This window comes from Strongylocentrotus purpuratus, unplaced genomic scaffold (assembly GCF_000002235.5).
Source record: "Strongylocentrotus purpuratus isolate Spur 01 unplaced genomic scaffold, Spur_5.0 spur5_scaffold_1, whole genome shotgun sequence".
In the NCBI taxonomy this organism is placed as follows: Eukaryota; Metazoa; Echinodermata; class Echinoidea; order Camarodonta; family Strongylocentrotidae; genus Strongylocentrotus; species Strongylocentrotus purpuratus.
This window is the reverse complement of record NW_022145594.1, coordinates 26,930,381-26,949,833: the sequence shown is the minus strand read 5'-3', so window position 1 is coordinate 26,949,833 and position 19,453 is coordinate 26,930,381.

The window sequence follows — 19,453 nt, the reverse complement described above, 5'->3', positions numbered from 1 at the left end:
CCCTACACATTGGACCTCCAGTTAACGTTCTGTCCGAGGAACATATTTTTTTCCTCTGCATGGACCCGGACCTGCATCGAAAAACAGAGGGGAGGGGTGCGCTTAGATGGCGATGATAAAGATGATGTTGGGGTGAAGGGCTGGGGATGATGATGATGATGATAATGGTGATTTTGGTGTTGGTGATGGTTGGGCCTATAAGTTGGTGGTGGTGGTGATGACGATGGGTGTGGCTGCATGATGATAATTATATGGTGATGGAGATATTAATGGTGATGACGAATGACGATACTAAGGATAACTGTGGAGATGGTGATGATGATGATGATGATGATGGTGGTGATGGTTGCGATTACAATGATATATATAACTATAATGGTCCTGATGGTGATAATGATGGCGAGATGATAACCGGTGCTTTTAATAACAATGATGGTGGTGGTGGTGGCAGTGGGAATACTGATAATGGCGGATTGGGTGGTGCTAATGCCGTATAGTATGATGATCATGAATGGTGATGTTGTTATTGATCAGGGTGCTAATGATGTTGGTGATGATGATAATAATGATAACAACAACGATCATGACGATATAACGACTATGTAGCATCAATAGATAGCATGCAATGCACTCAAAGATTAAATTATTAACCATAATCTCTTCCGAATTCCATCTACATCATTACCACCAAAATCATGCCTCGTCGTAACCGCCGAACGCAATAGGCCTTGAGCATCTCTGCCAGCTCTTATTACAGGGTTGGGACAATTTTTCCGTGGTATCACTATTTGCATCGACACCAGTTAGTGGACGCAGACAGACTGAACTACACATGAACCCTCTTTCCATTTTTCATCTCCTCTTGCCCTGTCAGGCACGTACGGTCACAGTTTTTCCTGAATACATTGACACCATTTCACATCCCTGGAAGGCTGGGCCCTCTTCAAGCCCAAATCGGCTTATAAACCGCAGCATTGGGCCTGTTTCGGAATCGCTCAACAGCCCAAAGGACACTGCGGGGCCGGGGGCGGCTTGGTTAATTAATGTAGGGGGATCCAATTTCAATACCTTTCGTCAAATTTCTCTCCAGCATATCTATAAAGACTGATCTAACCTATTTTGTTGTTATCCTAATATACCTTTAATCTTTTACTTGAGGCTCGGACTCTAGGCGGGAGGCGTCGCAGGCGGGAGGGGCGTGGGGACACACCTATTATATACACAAAAACATAATATTACAATCAATCTGCAATTAACCTATTGCGATTTAGCTGCATCATATTGGCTTTTTTGCGTTGAAAATATCGCGGCTTGACAACGGTTTATCGCCTTTAAAAATTGCGGGCGACTCCAGATGTTACATCTCCAATGCAATGCATTAAAGCTGCTATCCGTGGGCGGCAAACCAAGGGTTGCTTTAAAAATATCAATGCACTTTGTCACAAAGATGATCCGATATAAAGCCCAGATAAAAAAAAATATAAAAAATCGTCATACTCTGAACACAGTGGAAGTGTGATACGACTAGTGCAAATATAGGGCATGTTTGCCACCTCGTGGGATAGTGTTTGTGTAGCAACACGAACAAGGGAATTCATGATGCGCAAAATGCTGTCTTTGTAAACAGGCGGTACTGGAAGCAAATAAGTCAATAAAGCAATGTCAGTGTTAATTTCTAAGTTAAGCTTCAAGTGCGATATTTCTCCGAATGTAGATAAATTATTTCTTTAAATAAAGTTCTAAAGGAAACATTGGCTACTTTCCATCCCCTACACCCAACCCCATTCTCTATCTCCTTCCCCCTCTCCCTCTCTCTCTCTCTCTCTCTCTCTCTAGCTCTCTTTGTTTGTTTATTTGTTTCTTAATTGTCTCTAAAAATGGTGGCTTAAACAAATAATTTGTAATCATTCTCAAAAATCTTAACTATATATATATATATATATATATATATATATATATATATATTCTTAAAATTAAGCTATACATTTTTCCAATGGGCCCATAAACACAAGACATTAATGTGACCTCCCCCTCCCCTCTCTCTCTCTCTCTTCCCCCTTTTCTCTCTCCTTCCCCCCCTCTCTCTCTCTCTCTATCTCTCTCTTTCTCTCTCACCTCTTCCTGACTACGAGTAAGTCACTCTGCCTGTCGCCCTCATTTTACGGATCGCTACCCTGTCACGGTGCTATATCAGACATACCAAAGGCAAGCAACCATACGTAACAGACACGTACCATCAACCATGTAATGATGTGAATCGGCTCTCGGTATTATTATTATATGCTTGCCATGCCTTTATCATTGGCCATTCGTAATATTAGAGTAACATTTAAACAATCTAAAATTGAAAAAAGAGATGATTCTATCATTCTTTTGTAGTATTATCGTTATCCAATAATAAAAGCAATAGTGATAACAATGCTAATAATAATAATAAAATAATAACAATGATAATAATAATAGTAACAAAAATAATAATAACGATAATGATTATCATATTGATAATTATGTTAGCAATGATGGCAACATATAACTTTTTAAAAGTTATTTTGTTACATCGTCAACAATTTCTTTCTATTGCTAATGTAAAATCAAATTACCAATAAATCAATTATTGATTCCTTATATATCAATGATCTTCCTAGTGTGTCGAGAATATTTTATTTGCCAACGATACAAGTTTTTTTTAGCCCATCAGAATATTCAATCACTTCAATATATTTCTAATTGAGAAATTAAGTTAATAAACACAGTTTTCTATAAATAAATTGTCAATTAATATAAGAAAGACACATTACACGTGACACGAATTCTATTACTATTCGTTTGTGTTATACATACATTACACAGGTCCCTTCACTTAAATTTCTTTGCATAACAATTGATAATAAGTTGGAATGAACATAAATGCTGTTTGTAAAATATTATCGAAAGATATTGGTATTATGTATAAATTAAAATCATTTCCTAAATGTATATTTAAGATGATATAGTTTTATATATATCACCATTTTTGTATTGTGGAATACTTGTATGGGGGAATGCACATGAAACCCATATTAGGAAAGTAATTGCAAAAATGTGCGAATTCGTACTTTTTTCATACTTCGTACCACGCCCATGCACATCCACTTTTTTAAGAAATGAAAATATTCAATTTTGTTTATATGTGTAATCATCAATGGGCAATATTTATGTTCTAGTGCTATTTAAAAAGCCTTCCTAAATCACTTTTAAAACTGTGTATACTAAATTGTAATATACAACACTAGAGTACTAGAAATGATGATACTTTTCACTTGTCACTTGTACATACAACTTCACTTAAACGTACAGTAATATATAATGGACCTTGATTATGGAGTACTATACCTCGTGAAATATGTTAATTTAAAACTTTTAAACGTATATGAAAACAATGTTTGATGGACCTTTATTGATGCTAGCTTAAGATTTCAATGGTTGTTAAATTCTTTATGATATTTTACATGTACTTGTTATTTGTTTTAAGCTTTATTATAGCTTAAAATAAATCATGAAACTTTTTATATTTTATTATTTGGTTAGCCGTATACAAGGACCACCTTCTTTCTGGCTGCTACCAGCCTAAGCAATTTCGCTTGTGTTTAAAAAAAATATGTATTCATGTTTGTAAATTGATTCTGTGTTTTAACGTGTTTATCTATGTTAGTAACTGTAATTGTGTGGTACTTTTTATACTGCTTTTTGTTACCCTGTATGTTTTTTTATTGCTTGGCAAAACAAATTGAATTTAATTGAATTGAATATATTCATAATAGTTTAAGTCATTAATACTAATAAAAATTGATATAAGTAAGTGATGTTGAAAATGACTACGACTACTACTTCGACTACTACTACTACTACTACTACTACTACTACTACTACTACTACTATTACTACTACTACTACTACTACTACTATTAGTCTATTACTACTACCACCACCACTACTACTACTACTACTACTACTACTACTACTACTACTACTACTACTATTATTACTACTACTACTACTACTACTACTACTACTACTACTACTACTACCGCCACCCCAACCACGACTACCACCACTACTACTACTACTACTACTACTACTACTACTACTACTACGACCGCCACCACCACCACGACTACCAATACTACTACTACTACTGCTGCTGCTACTGCTACTGCTACTACTACTAGTACTACTACTACTATTACTAATACTACTAATGATGATAACGATAATGATGATCATAACTCTCTCTACCTCTCTTTATGATTATAATAACGATGAAATCAACATCGATAGCTATAGTAAAAGCATTAATAATACTGATGATACTTGCTGTAAAATCATTACAATATACCACAATGGTGTGTAACAACAGTCTGAAATGAGAGGGTCTGTCTTTTCCATATGCATGTTACTTTAATTAGTTTGACATAAAAATAAATGTTGGCAGTGAAATAAACGAATATTAAACCAGATCAATCGATCAAACATGTTTGTCATAGAGAACAGTAAGATTTCGAACACATTCTAATCGACCTATCACAGACTCGAGAATCAATCACCAGCATGATTTCGTTCTCATCTAGCTTTTAAAGTAGATCATGCACATTTCATAATTTGAACCCTCACTAACCACCCGAGTTTTTTGTTTCATCATTGTTGACATCATCATTTTTGTGTGCCCCTCTCTCTCTCTCTCTCTCTCTCTCTCTCCTCCCCGGCGGAAAATCCTGGATCCGCTACTTCACTTTCATCGGTAGATGCTTAGTAAAATGTGAAATTGCAGCATGGAAAAAAGATTACTACACTCGAAGATTGAAAAGTAGTAAGCTGTTGCGGAAACTTGGCCCGGTAAAAGAGGGGGTCACACTATGAACATGACGGACAAAGAAAGCGGACAAAATATACAGTTCCTTAGGTAGACAAAGGAACATCCCTTTACTGCTATTATATAAAAAGGAATAGAACAGGTGAATATGCATGTGACACCTGTTCTACACATTTTTACATAATAGCAGTGAATGGATGTTCCTTTGACTACCTGCGGAACTGTATATTTTGTCCGCTTTCTTTGTTCGTCATATTCATAGTGTCACTCTTGTTATAGGCGTAGGAGATGCGGGCCAGTGAAAGGGATTGGAATGAGAGGAGAGGGCGGGGCTATCTTCTTTCCAGTTCACGTTATTTCACCCCCTCCCCCACCCCACCCCCTCTGTTTGTATTTCTCACCCCTCTGTCTTCCTATCTATTGTCCCCTCTGTCCGTCTGTCTCGCTCTCTAACACACATTCTCACATCAGGGCCTTTGTGGGGCACCTGATTGTGGGGTATTTCTGTGCGTTCCAGATATACCTTGTGGTCCCCTACTAGTGGGGTATGTACAACCTGGCGATAACAACCCGGCGGTGTGCTTACGATGTTACCATAAAAAAGTGTGCAAGTTTTAGCACACGCTCACAAAAAGTCATTTATGGGGTACCACTTCTAATGCCCCGCAGGGCATAGGACACCGAATATACAGTCATTTGAAAGACTTTACTCTGTGGGGTCCTGAAAAAATACCCCACAAAGTAAAAATGCCTCACAAGGGGTATGTGAAGCGCACATAAAACCCCACAAGAATGCTGAGGTGAGAGCACACACACACACACACGCGCGCGCGCGCGAACGCACACACACACACACACACACACTCTCTCTCTCTCTCTCTCACACACACACACACACACACACCCTCTCTCTCTCTCACACACTCTCTCTCTCTCTGCTCCTCTAGCTCACTCAGAGGCGGCACTCCCGGGAGGCAGGGGGAGCACAGTGCCCCCACTTTTTTTAAGTACCTCAAAAGTGCCCCTTTTTACATTGTTACTTATCAAAGGCCTTTAAGTCTTCCGTTTTGAGAATGTGCTTATTACTCCATCAGGATTGAGTTTTTTCCTCTTTATAAGATGTAATTTTTGTCACTTCACACATCTTAAAACTTTCCTCGCTCACTTCGTTCGTTCGCAAATAAATATTCAGACCATCACACCTAACTGCAAAGTATAATGCTTAAGCAATGTATTGTATGATGTATAAAGAGAAACAAATATTGAAAGCGTCTCAGATATTATGTAATCAAAATTACGGGTATAAAACAATGTCTAAAAAATGTATATTTTCACTCTGAGATTTTTTTTTGGTAGGTGCCCTTTTTTATTTTGTGCCCCCCCCCCCACCTCGGAAGTCGATCTGCCACCCCTGAGCTCACTATCACCCATTCACTGTCTTCATCTTTCGTCTCTTGTGTTGCGGGTGGGGGGGGGGGGCACATATCTCACCCAACTGCAGAACCCAGTCATGATAGACGAACGTACAATATTCTTTCAGAATTCCGACAATAGGATTGATAAAAACACCCATACAAACCAGTCACCTACTAGATTCCTAGTATGCAGTAAAACCAATCATAAACCAACGTTGTAAAAACAAACAAATTGCGTTTTCATTGTACTCGAGATCACCATTGTGAAGATCAGTCATCCCTTTCAATGCTTAAGGCATAGTTATCTCATAAAACTAACATATTCACAAGAAATATTAAATTACTAAAGAAACCACAACAGGAAATGCTTTGAATATGCTCTTCAAGCTTGTAAAAAGCCGTCTACCGCGGTTGAAATATATGAATAGATATTGCTTGGAATTCCTGATGAATCGTTTAAGGATTTTACTAAATGTGCTGAAAAACCACGACGTCCCTTTCTTATTGTTTGACATTGTCTGTTATATTCAGGAATTAAACGAATATCAAACCAGATCAATCAATCAAACATGTCTGTCATAGAGAACAGTCGTATTAAACCGTGTGAAAGATATAGCTATATTGTTTACATGACTTGTATTTCGTCTAAGACACGATTATTATTATTAATCATCATATTCTGATAATTGATATTATTATGGTTATAACCATTATTACTGTTATTATAACTTCTATTATCTTTATCATAATCATCATTATTCTTACTGCTACTACTACTAACACATAACCTATCAAGTTGATCGAAAATGCGCGTTGGATATTCATACTGTAGCATTATCATAAAAATTGATACGTCAAGACCATTGTATTAAAATACATTTTATGATTTTCTTGATTTTTAAATATCCATACGAGGTTACAAACAAAACCTTAAATCTACCACCAATGAAAGCACAACCCTGGCCGATGCTTTGTTTTCGTATGGTTTGGTCAGTAATGTGAGCGTCTGTAAAAAGGATCCCGATAGAAATCCTCCACTAGGATAACAATATACATTTTTCTCTAAAAGCGGAGATGTATTCAGCGCTACATAAAAACCCATAATATTACACCATCTTTAGGATTTATCGCAACGAAATTCTCGCGTTGGTATTTATTATTTATTCATTTATTCATACATTAATCATTTTATTTGTTTAATTAAATATTTATTTATATTTATATCACTTGTGGGATGGAACGCATCAATCACCACGAATGTTATATAACACGAGGTGATGTGATTGTGTGATTGTGTTTTGTTTGTCTGTTTTTGGTCTGGAGCCGGTCTCGTTCTCGTCGGTGTGACCCACCAAGGGCCCTATAAGGCGGTCCCCTGGATGCTCATCTGACCGTAATTAAATACCTAAAACCCCGAGCTTCCGGGGGCTCTGCCCCCTGGACCCCTTCAAGGGCCCTAAGGCGGGCCCCTTGATATTTATTTGACCGTAATTAAATACCTAAAACCCCTGATCTTTCGGTGGCTCTGCCCCCTGGATCACATCAATGGCCTTAAAGAGGGCCCCTGGATGCTCACCTAACCGTAATTTAAAGCCTAAAAACCCTGAGCTTCCGGGGGCTCAGCCCCTTGACCCTCTGCCGGGGCTTCCAAACGTTTTTACTCATTACGCCCCTGGAAGGTGAGCCCCCCTAGAACGTTTGCTGCCCCGCCCCAATCCCAAACTGCTTCCGGCGCGCCTGATAATAATAATTATTATTTTTTGTACCCGAGGAGTTCTCTTCAGCATCATTGCTGATCTTCCAGAGGGCCCTACAATACGTATTACCCCAGCCAATGCAGGCACCCATTTACACCTGGGTGGAGAGTGGTAAATGTGGATAAATGCATTAGTGCCGGTTGATATTCGAACCCTCAATCCATAGATTGAGATTCAAGTGAATGAACCACGACACCTACAATATGGATATATCAAAAAGAAATATTATTCCAACTTTATGGGCAACAGTCAACTAAAATCTTAGATGTGCGCGATACAGAATGGGACAAAATAACTAAGCCTTACCCACTCATAATGCATCGCATATTACAGTTCGAGTTTCGTGCGTTGGTGCATTTGTAGAACGAGCAGCTAAATATGTACTGTGTATGTGTGGGTTAAATACGGGCGATGTGGGTGTGGGAATGTGCGTGAATGTTTAAGCACAAGCATTGATAGAAGGGGGGGGGGGGTGCGGAGGTGTGTCACTCTCACTCAGCATTTCTATTGGTAAATCAAAATTTGCTGTTGCTTATTGGTGAATTTTGTTTTATATGCGACTTGTTTCCCTTCTACTCTCGTTGGAAAAGTTTCAAAGTTTAGAGGTAAAAATTAAACTGTGAGGAAAATTGTATTCACTTTTTCTACATTTCTAAGAAACTCCATTTTCATTTTTCAAATTACAAAATTTTATCGGGGAGGGAGGGGTCCCACCCAGCTCTGGTGTATCCATGGCGTGATTTCGTGTTGGCAAATTTTCCTCACACACCCCCTCCCATACGATACGTTCTAGTAAAGCCGTTGAGTGGATTCAAGTTTCTTTTTGCTTATTACATAACATTTCTCGCCAATATTCTCCCACTGATTGTACGGCAATATTGTAAGAGAAATAGTGACAATATATTTCAATTAAATACTGAAACTTGGTAATATAACTCTGCATGTGTGTGTGCGTTTGTGTACAGTTATACTGTTGGGCAAAAGGGGACAATAAATAACTTTTTTTTTTTTTTTTGGGGGGGGGGGGGGGTTCGTGCTGTCTAATTCAAGTCAGTCAACAATAGATATTAACACGAGGTGGTGTCATATCAAGATTTTAGATTATTACAGTTATGAAGGAAACTTTGTTAAGATTTGGTGTAGTAGCTGACAAGAAATGTACTTTTTGTTATAGCAATTATGAAACAATCATACATGTAATTTGCTTTTGTAACTATTCTAATGAAGTATGATCGAAATTAGAAAACTGGATATTTCGTAAAACGGGGAAAGGATCATACTTACAAATCAATTTTTTTGTTGTTGATTTTACGGAAGCAATACTAAAGAACTTAACTGTATTCTGATGGTTGTAAGACAAAAAATATTGTCAACTAAATTCCGAAATCAACTACCTGTATTTGATACAATTTTATCAGCTGTAAAATGTTATGAAATGGAAAAAATATATAAACCAAACAATTATCAGACAGAATAAATTGGAAAGACAATATGTTTCACTTTAGAAAATAGTTTGACAGTGTGGACTGGGCATGTGCCAACACGAACATGATCGAGTACGTTATGTTTGGTATAATTTTATATGTTTAAAATACTATTTTCTTCAATTTGTTTGTGTTTTCATCTGCCACAAAGTTTTCGGTCGTAAGGATTATTATCTTTGTTTAGCCACAATGTATGGACATCATATCTTTACCTATTCGTATATAAGTATACTGTATATGATGGAATTTGTTTTGAAAATAAAGAATCCTGTGGAAGGGGAAAACGATAAAATAAAAATAAAATAAATTACGATTAAAATACTGAAACTGGCTAATTGAAATTAAATTCATCTGGAAAAGAGGATTGATAGAAGTATTCAAAATATGAGTGGAAATCCTTTGATACCCCCTCATGATTCTTCAAGCTTCGATACCAGTAGATAGACCATACTATCGGAGGCAAGAACAAAAAGGAAACAATCCAAAGATATTGACTTAGGGCGTTAGGCCTACCTTTCATTGCGTCCATTTATAACCCTAAAATTTCTTTAAAAAAAAGAAGTAAACCTTTAAAACTAAGATAACTTATCTGCTAATACTACCTCTTGTCAACTTGCCATTCCAAAAATACTTCCTACATTCTTTTCGCAGTTGATTTGTTTAAATCATCATACACAAAAATTATGTATCAACTTCTCAACATTCTATTTGATTCTATTTTAGTTTTGATTTTACCTCTTTTCTTCACCTGGAAATAAAGTTCCTCTATTTTTATAATTGGCACCTTCTTTCAAGTTTCAAGTTTATTTCTTCACATTTCACGAGAAATATAGACATACATATAAAATAGAAATTATATGTATATACATGTAGTATGAGCACATCTCAATGCTACTCAATTCATATGATAAAGTTAGTAGAATGTGAGGAATCTATTAAAAAGCAGTGCCTGTATAATATAGGTTCCTGATGAAATATACATCGTAGATGAAAAACCGTAGCAGTAGCAGTAGAGAAAGACGTAATTTAGAAGCGGGAATTTAAAATGCAATGGACTAAGGAAGCACCCAATACCCATATTTCCCTGGTTAAAATGCGTAGTCGCCTCAGCAATTTATTGACAACTTTTAGAACCTGCTGAAAAATCTACTTTATGAATGCCAAGGACTTTTGTGATAGATATCTACCTCAGACAAGATTGTTTTAACAACATTGATAGAGCTAAAAAAAAAAAATCATAGGAGGTCTTCCCCATCCCCTCGCCTCTGTCGTCGATAATTAGCAGTACCACTAAACTTCTATATTCTTTTTTTTTTCCTCAAACATTTTTTTTCATTATTTGGTCACAATATCATGGATAGGACAAAAAAGGAAGACACAACAGACAGTTGTTTATGTCAAACCCTGCAAAACATCTATTTCTCCTTTTCGAAGTCTCCGATGTCAGGTCGACCAAATGCGCTTAAAGAGTGGCGTAGCCAGCGTCCAGCCAATGAGGGGGGCTCTCGCATCATGGGTGGGGGCTTTAGGTCTGGTGTTCCGCCATAATAGTGCTCCGGAGACAAAATTGCTCCGGGATTTATTTAGTCAAAGGTATAGGGGTTATGGTTATGGTTAGGGTTATACATTAATTTAGGGCAAGCTGTTTGGTTCGGGTTAGGTTTTGTCGAGGGCTGACATTTATAATTTCGTCAGTGTAAAGAATTGAAGCAGAGTAATTGTCCCGAGAGTGCACTGTATGTGTAGAACAACAACACGTTTTACCCGCTAAAATAAATATGAATTAACAAGGGCACCAATTGGTAAGGGTGACAGGAGTCCTTTCGTCCTTTTTTCATATTCTCTTCAACTTATTCCTCTCTTCGCTTTTTGTTTTCGATGGAAAGCCTCTATGGCAACCGTTATAACGCTTACATTTCCTGTAGAAGCCTGTGCATTTGCGCTATTTTTGTAATTTAAGCATTTTATGTGAACTGCATTTGTTGACACTATAACATGTATCTATATAATCCTTTGTAAACTAAAAAATGAGAATGATCCTCCATGTTGGGTCTTAATCAACAATTTGAAATCTAATTTGAATTAGAAGTGTCATAGTTTTAGAAATTAAATGGGGGTCGGACGGCACGCACCATGTGCCCCCTTCAGCTACCATCGTATATGGAGAAGCCACTTGCTGATCCAGTGGTTGTCTCGTGCTGTGCAGAAAAACAAAACATCATATTTTAATCTGATCACCCTCGGTTTATCACGGGAAACATATATACCGGATAACTTCATGCTTCTTGCCCCATTTCCCTCTTTGAAAACATCATTTTCCTGAAGAATTGTTTTTCATTCCCAGTTGTTACAGGGATACAATATATAGAACTTGTTGCCTTACTTAATTTTAATCCTTGAACGGAATAAAAATGATTTTTTTTCTAATAATTTTAGGCCTCATCATCTTTTTTGCCTCGTTGACGAGTTTAGTTTCCCTGAAAAATTATTTGCCCTTTCAAGTTGTACTGGAATAAGACGTTTCTATACCTTGCTTCAATCTGATAATGAAAGGAAGATGATATTTTAATCCCTTAACAAAGCAGATAAATTCATGGTTATCCTTTTCTTTCCTGAAGTGAAATCTTTTCCGTGAATAATTATTTGCCTTTTCCAAGTTGTACTTAGATAAATCGTACAGAACGTGTTGTCTTACTCTATTAGAATCGTTGAATGAAATGAAGATTATTTTTTATTTTTATCACAACCCGACTTTTTCGTGCTTGTCGTCTTTTGTGCCTCTTTGGAAATTTATCTTCCCCATGAATTGTTTGCCTTTTCAAGTTGTACTTGGATAACGACGGATAGATCTCGTTTCCTTGGTTTGTTTTATTCTTCAATTTAATTGAAAATGATTTTTATCCTTAAATGTATTGACGAGATACAGAAAGTAAGAAAGAGTGGCATGTAAAAGAAAATATGCAATTGTGCGTGTGTGTGTCTGCATGAGGGAGAGAGATCTCGAGGATGGGGGCGCAAAATCAAAACAGAATCTCCACGCTTCCAAAACAGAAAATATGGTTAGAAACGACTGTCCCACTATAGTTATTAACGGGGATATATTTTTTTCTGTAAAAAAACATGAAGAAAATAACTTCTGCTAAAAGTAACTGTTATGATGAATGAGCGGATTCTTATACCATGCAATAACGCGGGACTTAGAAAGTGAATTTTTAGAACAAAATAAATGCAATTAAAATGAATATACAAAGTCTTATTATGAATGTAAAAAATGAAAAAGAGTATATAAAAGGGAAAACGAATACCATGTTACCAAAGGAGGACACATGATTATCATTTTCAATTTAGGTCATCACGATTTTATCTAAACATACTGATTTGAAGAAAACCTTTTACGAGATAATGGGGCTGATGACTAAAAGAAATAAATCCTGCAAATATAAAATTGAGTTTAAAAAAATGACTCTCATCACTTCTTGCCCCTAAAGAAGATTTTCTTGACTATTTGCGATGATAAATGAGTATGCGTTTTTAATGGAGGAATTACAAATTCGGAAAGTATTAGACCACATAAAATGTCGTGTATTTGTGTATTTTTTCTCCTTTTTTTGGGAGGGGGGGGGGGGCTATGTTTCCCTATCCCCATACCACTTGGAATACTTCGTGACGGGTTACTTTGAGTGTTCTTGCATAATTTTACATGTAAAATATCAAAAAGAAGGACTTTAGGTGGGACGTCTGGATAGAAATCATCCGTAATCCCAACTCGTGAGGTGCCATTACTGCATACCGCGACAAGTCAGCGGGAGTCGTGTTGAGTAACTTTGGGTAACTTTTCAAACGTCCGAACGAGTTACGGTGAGTTGGATAGGGCCTAGCGGGGACCTAGCCCGGGGAAATCCATGGTTGCTGATACCTGATTAACCAAGTTGAAAGGCCTACCATCTAGTTCTACAATCCCGAGGAGAAGATTTCGTGGAATCTTGGTAAATTATTTTGTGATTTACACTCTCCATGATTTCACAATATGCATGAGATATTTGAGCGCTCTACATTTTTGGCATCCATGTCTATTGCTTCCACAGAACAACAGAAAACTTGCTAGGAATATTGAGACTCACTAAACCATGTCAAGGAACCCTCTATACCCTACCCAAAAAATGCTGTTTAGATGAACAGGGGCCTCTTGCATAGAACAAATCTTGCGTTTAAACACAAATAACAAACTCGAAAGGCAAATGGCAAATGGCAAATATGCGATCCTTAATGGATACAAATCGAGTTGCGTTTCTTTTCTTGCCATGATATTTAATTCCACCTTCTTCTTGCAAGAGACACCGTTATCGAAAGTCGTTTCTAGAGAGTCAAATGTATAAGCATTCAAAGTAGGAATAAGTTAAAGTGTAATTCGATATCATGCACCTGCTTTCCCGTCCTTCTTTATTGAACAACACCCGCAATACCGTCCCTTTTTGTTTGTGCATCGGGAATATCATGAATATATATTAAACAAAATCAAAATTCTTCAACAATATCTGTCTATGTCTGTTGGCGAGCTACACACCTACAACAATTAAAAATGTAGAGAGGTTTCTTTTTAGGTCTAAAGATACCACGTAATGTGTTTTGTGGTAGATGTATTTTGAACTGTAGTTGATCGAAAAATCAAGATTGATGTAATCCTAACCTAACCATACCGGCCACGTATGCCTCGAAGATACTGGAGGTGTCGTGGTATAGAGGTTCGTTTACTTGACTCTCAATTCAAGGGTTTACGGTTAGCATCCCAGCGCGACAGTAACGCTCTTTGGCAAGACATTAATCCACATTCTTCACTCTCCACTCAAGTGTGAATGGGTGCTTTTCCGTTGCTGGGGTGATAATAGTTATAGGGACCTTAAAAAGAACAGCATAAAAGCTGATGACGTTTCCGTGTTGGGTACACAAAATGATAATAATAATAATTATTATTATTACTATCATCATTAATATTTGTATTATTATTAATATTACTAATATTACAAGATGCCAATGAGGGACATTAAACACCGGTAAAATACGATTAAATAACGAAAAACCAAACTGCATTTTTTTTTAGTATTGATGGTTACGAGGAAGGTAGAATAATCGAGAAGAGATTAAAATATCCTGCAGAAAGAAGAACCCTCCCTTTGACTCTAATCTTTTTCTGTCGCCGGAGTTCCCGGGGTAGGTGAAAGTCAGGATTCGGGTTCGAACCCACGCAGGTACCTCATGTAATGCTGCAGCAAAAACTGTTTGGATTCAGAGGGGTGTTCAGTTTTTATGCTAAAGTTTATGATTAAACACCTTTCTTGCTCCTACTAGACGTATTAAGAAAAAATATCGCTTTGACGCTGAATTTCTATGATTGTTTTCTGAAACCTAAATGTAGCATCGAATCCATTTTTTGTTATACGATCAAAGAGCTTACACATGAAGATAACTGCATTCAGCAATATTCACTGCGATGGATTGGTCATTCGAAATGGGTGAAATTAGTTAATTCCGTATAAAGTGCAAGTCTCATAAAAGCCATTGTACTCTTCCCCAAAATGCAACTTAATACCAATTACAAGAACTATACTTATAGCCTGTGCCTAAGGATTTTATATACCTGATATAAAACTGAAAGAAGCCGAACTTGATACCAATTATTGCTAGAACTCTGTCAACGGCCTTTCGATAAATATTTTACAAAACAAAAATAAAACCAAAAATGTTTTAACAAAATTTCATTTGGTAGATTTTTACCTAACTTATTTTTGTACAAATGTAATTTTATAAATCCAGACCAGCATTATGAAGTATACAATGTTTTGTCACAGTTATAGAAATATAATATCGAAGAAAATTCCATTGCATTTTTCAGTCTTAGTTATTTCAGATTTTACCTTGCAGTGGTAGCAAGTTTCGTAATGTGTGAGTATGATTTTATAAATGTTTAGCCGTTTTTAACTATTCGCATCAGATTGTACATTTTGAAATGATGCTGGCATAATTGAAGATTTTCACAAGATCATGCCATAAAGAGTAAGTTGTTCATTTAGATTAACGCAAACGAGGAATTTGAGAAACTCATGTGTACGTATAAATCCATGACAATTCATTCATCACATTATATTATTTCTATCACAGTTTCCTTTTTTGTTTTAGATATAACTACTTGGTGCTTAATTAATATTTTGGTATACTATATTCATAAATTACCATTGTCAGCTCGGTGTACTTAAAGAAGTTAATTTCAGTTCTCTGTATATTTTTCTCCCATACACCATTCGGGTCGTTGGCTTACAATAAACTAATCTAAACTACACAAATCTAAAATAAACTAAACTAGTATATATTAAACTAATCTTAACTAAACCAATTCAAACCTAACGAATCTAAACTAAACTTAATTAATCATAACTGAACTAAACTAAACAAATATATATTAAACTAATCTTAACTTAACTAAACTAAACTAATATATACTAAACTTATCTAAACTAAACTAAACTAACATTTAATATCTGATTTGTATCGGGAATATGAAATCGATAACCTTATAAAATGAAAAGTCCATGGTCTTTTTAAAGAGAAAAAATGGGTTCCATAAAATTAGGTGGGGGCTAGATGAGCTACTTTTTATAAATTTAAATGGATCTTTTGAAGAAAAAAAAAATGTTAAAAAAGGAGATATTTATTACACAATCATATTGGATCACCCCTTTCTTCTTTCTTTCACTTCGTCTTTCACATGATGTACATTTGTTTGTTTTGCTACATGTATGATGAATAGAAATGTTCGTGTGAATTATCTCATGAATTATATCAGTTGTACATTATTCATTTTCTTGGTCTTTGTATAATCTCATCGATGGACTACTCAGTGATCAAGAATAGTATAGTGGTATGATTATTTTATCAAGTAAAGTGTGCGTAGTCGAGATATAAAACTATTCTGCATCCAATTGACTTGCACATTCCATGTTACTTAATTTATTTCCTAAAAAGTGTAAAAAGTCCAACTCAAGTATTCTCATGAGATTGAAATATAATGTTACTGTACGTATAACATAAATTTTCCATGGTATTTTTAGAGTTGAAAAGGGTATGCTGACACGTATTTATTCGTACATGTAGAATTGTTTTAAGTGGTCGAAAATTACACACACACCCACACACAAATCAGTGAAAAAGGAATTACCATGATGAAGAAGCTTTTAACAAATAATAAAGGACATATTGCATCATATGTGGTCCCTACAAAACTATAACCTTGGGCAGTCGATACCGACTTCATTTTTCATTTCATTTAGTAGTAGTAGTAGTGGTTATTTTATCTGACTGCTAAGAAAGCATAAATGATTGTTAGTAAGTGTAGGATGACAATTTTTAATTATGACTTCTTCGAAAGGTTGGAATAAATTTTCTAACCTCTTTACATTACAAAAATTGTGACAATATGATTAAGGTTTAGTAGATAAAGTTTATATGTTCTCACAGTTGAGTGATCAAACTTTCTTAATCAATCATTATTGACCAGTCAAGTTATGGGAAGATAGAAATGATGTTTATCAATAATGAATCGTATTGCCACAACCATTTCATGAAAATAAGTAAGGAGAATTTATTTATTTATACTTGATGGGCAACAGTGAAACACTGTTCCCCATACCAAATGGTTCATATTTTTTTTTTTATATCTGCTTAATATTACTGCGATATTTTGAAATTCATATTTATTTCATAAAAGGTAATTAGAGATTTAAAGGGTTACAACTAATGATAAAAGCTAGGTTGCTTAATGATTGTTTGCATGAGCTAACACAAGTGCTGATTTGTGTTATTTTCACGATCTCCTGCTATTAAAGCTTTCCAGTGTTCACACCTTGCTTTTTTAATCACTAGGTTATATCTAATCCCGAAAGCTATTGCATGTCAACAAGTAATTTATATTCTTTATTAAGGATTATCGTCCATTAATCTTCTATCGATTCAATATATGAACACTTTGAATATTCAAAAGGGCTGGAAAATGTATTTACAGTCTTCAACAATCATCTGAAATCATCTGAAATCTGTGCTAAAACGTTACATTTGACCAACAATTTAGATTATCAAAAAATCTAGTACATCAAAAGTAAGGCATGTTAAGTTTTTTTAACCCATGAAGCTTCGTCACTCTACGCAATATTTTTGTAATTTTTTTTCGGTTTGCATTACTTAAATAAATTAATAACGTAGTCGAAACCACGTGTGTTTGACATTCGAAAACAATGGATGAACCAAACCATTCTCATTTTCTGTGGATCTCATCACCGATGATAAATGACATTGAAAGTCTAGACGGATGCTTTTTAATGGCACTGAACATTTGGTGATAGGGCGTATGATATTTTGTAAAAGGGCGTATTGTAATGTCTAATTATCTATCCAAATCGCCTGTTAGTAGGTGTCAGTCTTTTTAGGGGGTTGCTGCCAAGAAAGTTATCAACTGTTTCCTCCGTCAGTCTAAACAAAAAATTGGAAGGAGAAAGAATCACCTGACACCCCTTTCCAAACAAATGTCTAGAATAGCTGTAGTCACTTTATAAGTGCTAATATCATTTTGGATTGTACAACGTTTTTATTTTCTTTCGAGCGCTATTGCATTGTCCAAAAAGACTCCAAATGATTATTAGAACATAATCAAACAAAAAGGATAACAGAACAAAATCCTCTGCTTGAAATATTTATTAGGGTAAAATAATTACAGAAATTTTTTTGGCAAAGAGTGGGTAAGTGTATGTGGGTGATAATGGGTTTGCTTGGGTATTAATTAAGACGTAAAAAGATATGAGCCTTTTAATAAATTGATATTTCGTCTATTTGGATATCGAAGCAACTAACTGTTCAAAATTTGATATTGAGAGAAACAGAGAAGAATAATAAAGAACAAAAATATGAAGAAACCTTGAGGAATACACGTGCATTGTGAAAGATAATGGGTATGTAATATGGTCACTTAAACGTACAGTTTTTAATCGTTTGGATTTTGTTCCGGTATCATGAAGATTTAATTTTGATGGTTTGAGTTTTTATAGTAAATTTCTTTTAGTACCATAACAATTGAATATCTTGTAAAAAGTATACCCCTTTTTAATTCTTAGTTCAAATGTAAATTTGTTATTTTTTTGAACGCAGAAAAGGAATAGACAAAGTAAGTAATTAGGCGAACAAGATTAATGATGGCTTCATTTATATCATCATTTAAAGTGTTACAACCAATTTCATTTTGTTAACAAGTGGGGCAGGGGACAACAAAAGAAATCCTAAGCTGAGAGTTCTTAAGATTTTATTTAAGATAAAAAAAAGGGAGTGTGCTGAAAAGAAAAGATCTAAAAATAAAAATGACGTAAATGATGACTGTTTGTGGCCACTAGCCGAGTAGATGATTGGCTTGCACACGCCCACTTAATTAGATTACGGAATTAATTAGTGATTAGTGATGACTACACATTAATTATAACTACTATTTCGTACATATTTTTCGAAAGAAAGGTCACTAAGGAGAAAAAAAACCTCATGAGATTTTATGCGGTAAGACTTTTAAAAATAGGTTCTTTGTTTCTTTGTTAAAATAGAGCTACAATAAATAATCTAGCCACTGACAAAATTAGATTAGGCACTAAATACATGTATCCATTAATAATGATATCAGCTCATAAGCACTTGGGTGGTCACTTCTTTTGTGTTTTCTGTTCCTGTGTTTCATCTTTGGAAGAAAACAGGAGATGTGATTTATATCTTTTACAAAAAAGGCAATTGAAAAAAAAACACCACACAATCCCACTTACTTTGCAGAAATATACCCTATTCGATTTTTTATAGAAATCTTGTTCGGATTCTGTTACGTCATTGTCATATTCGTAAATTTCTGCAAAATAGCTGATGGACGAGGCT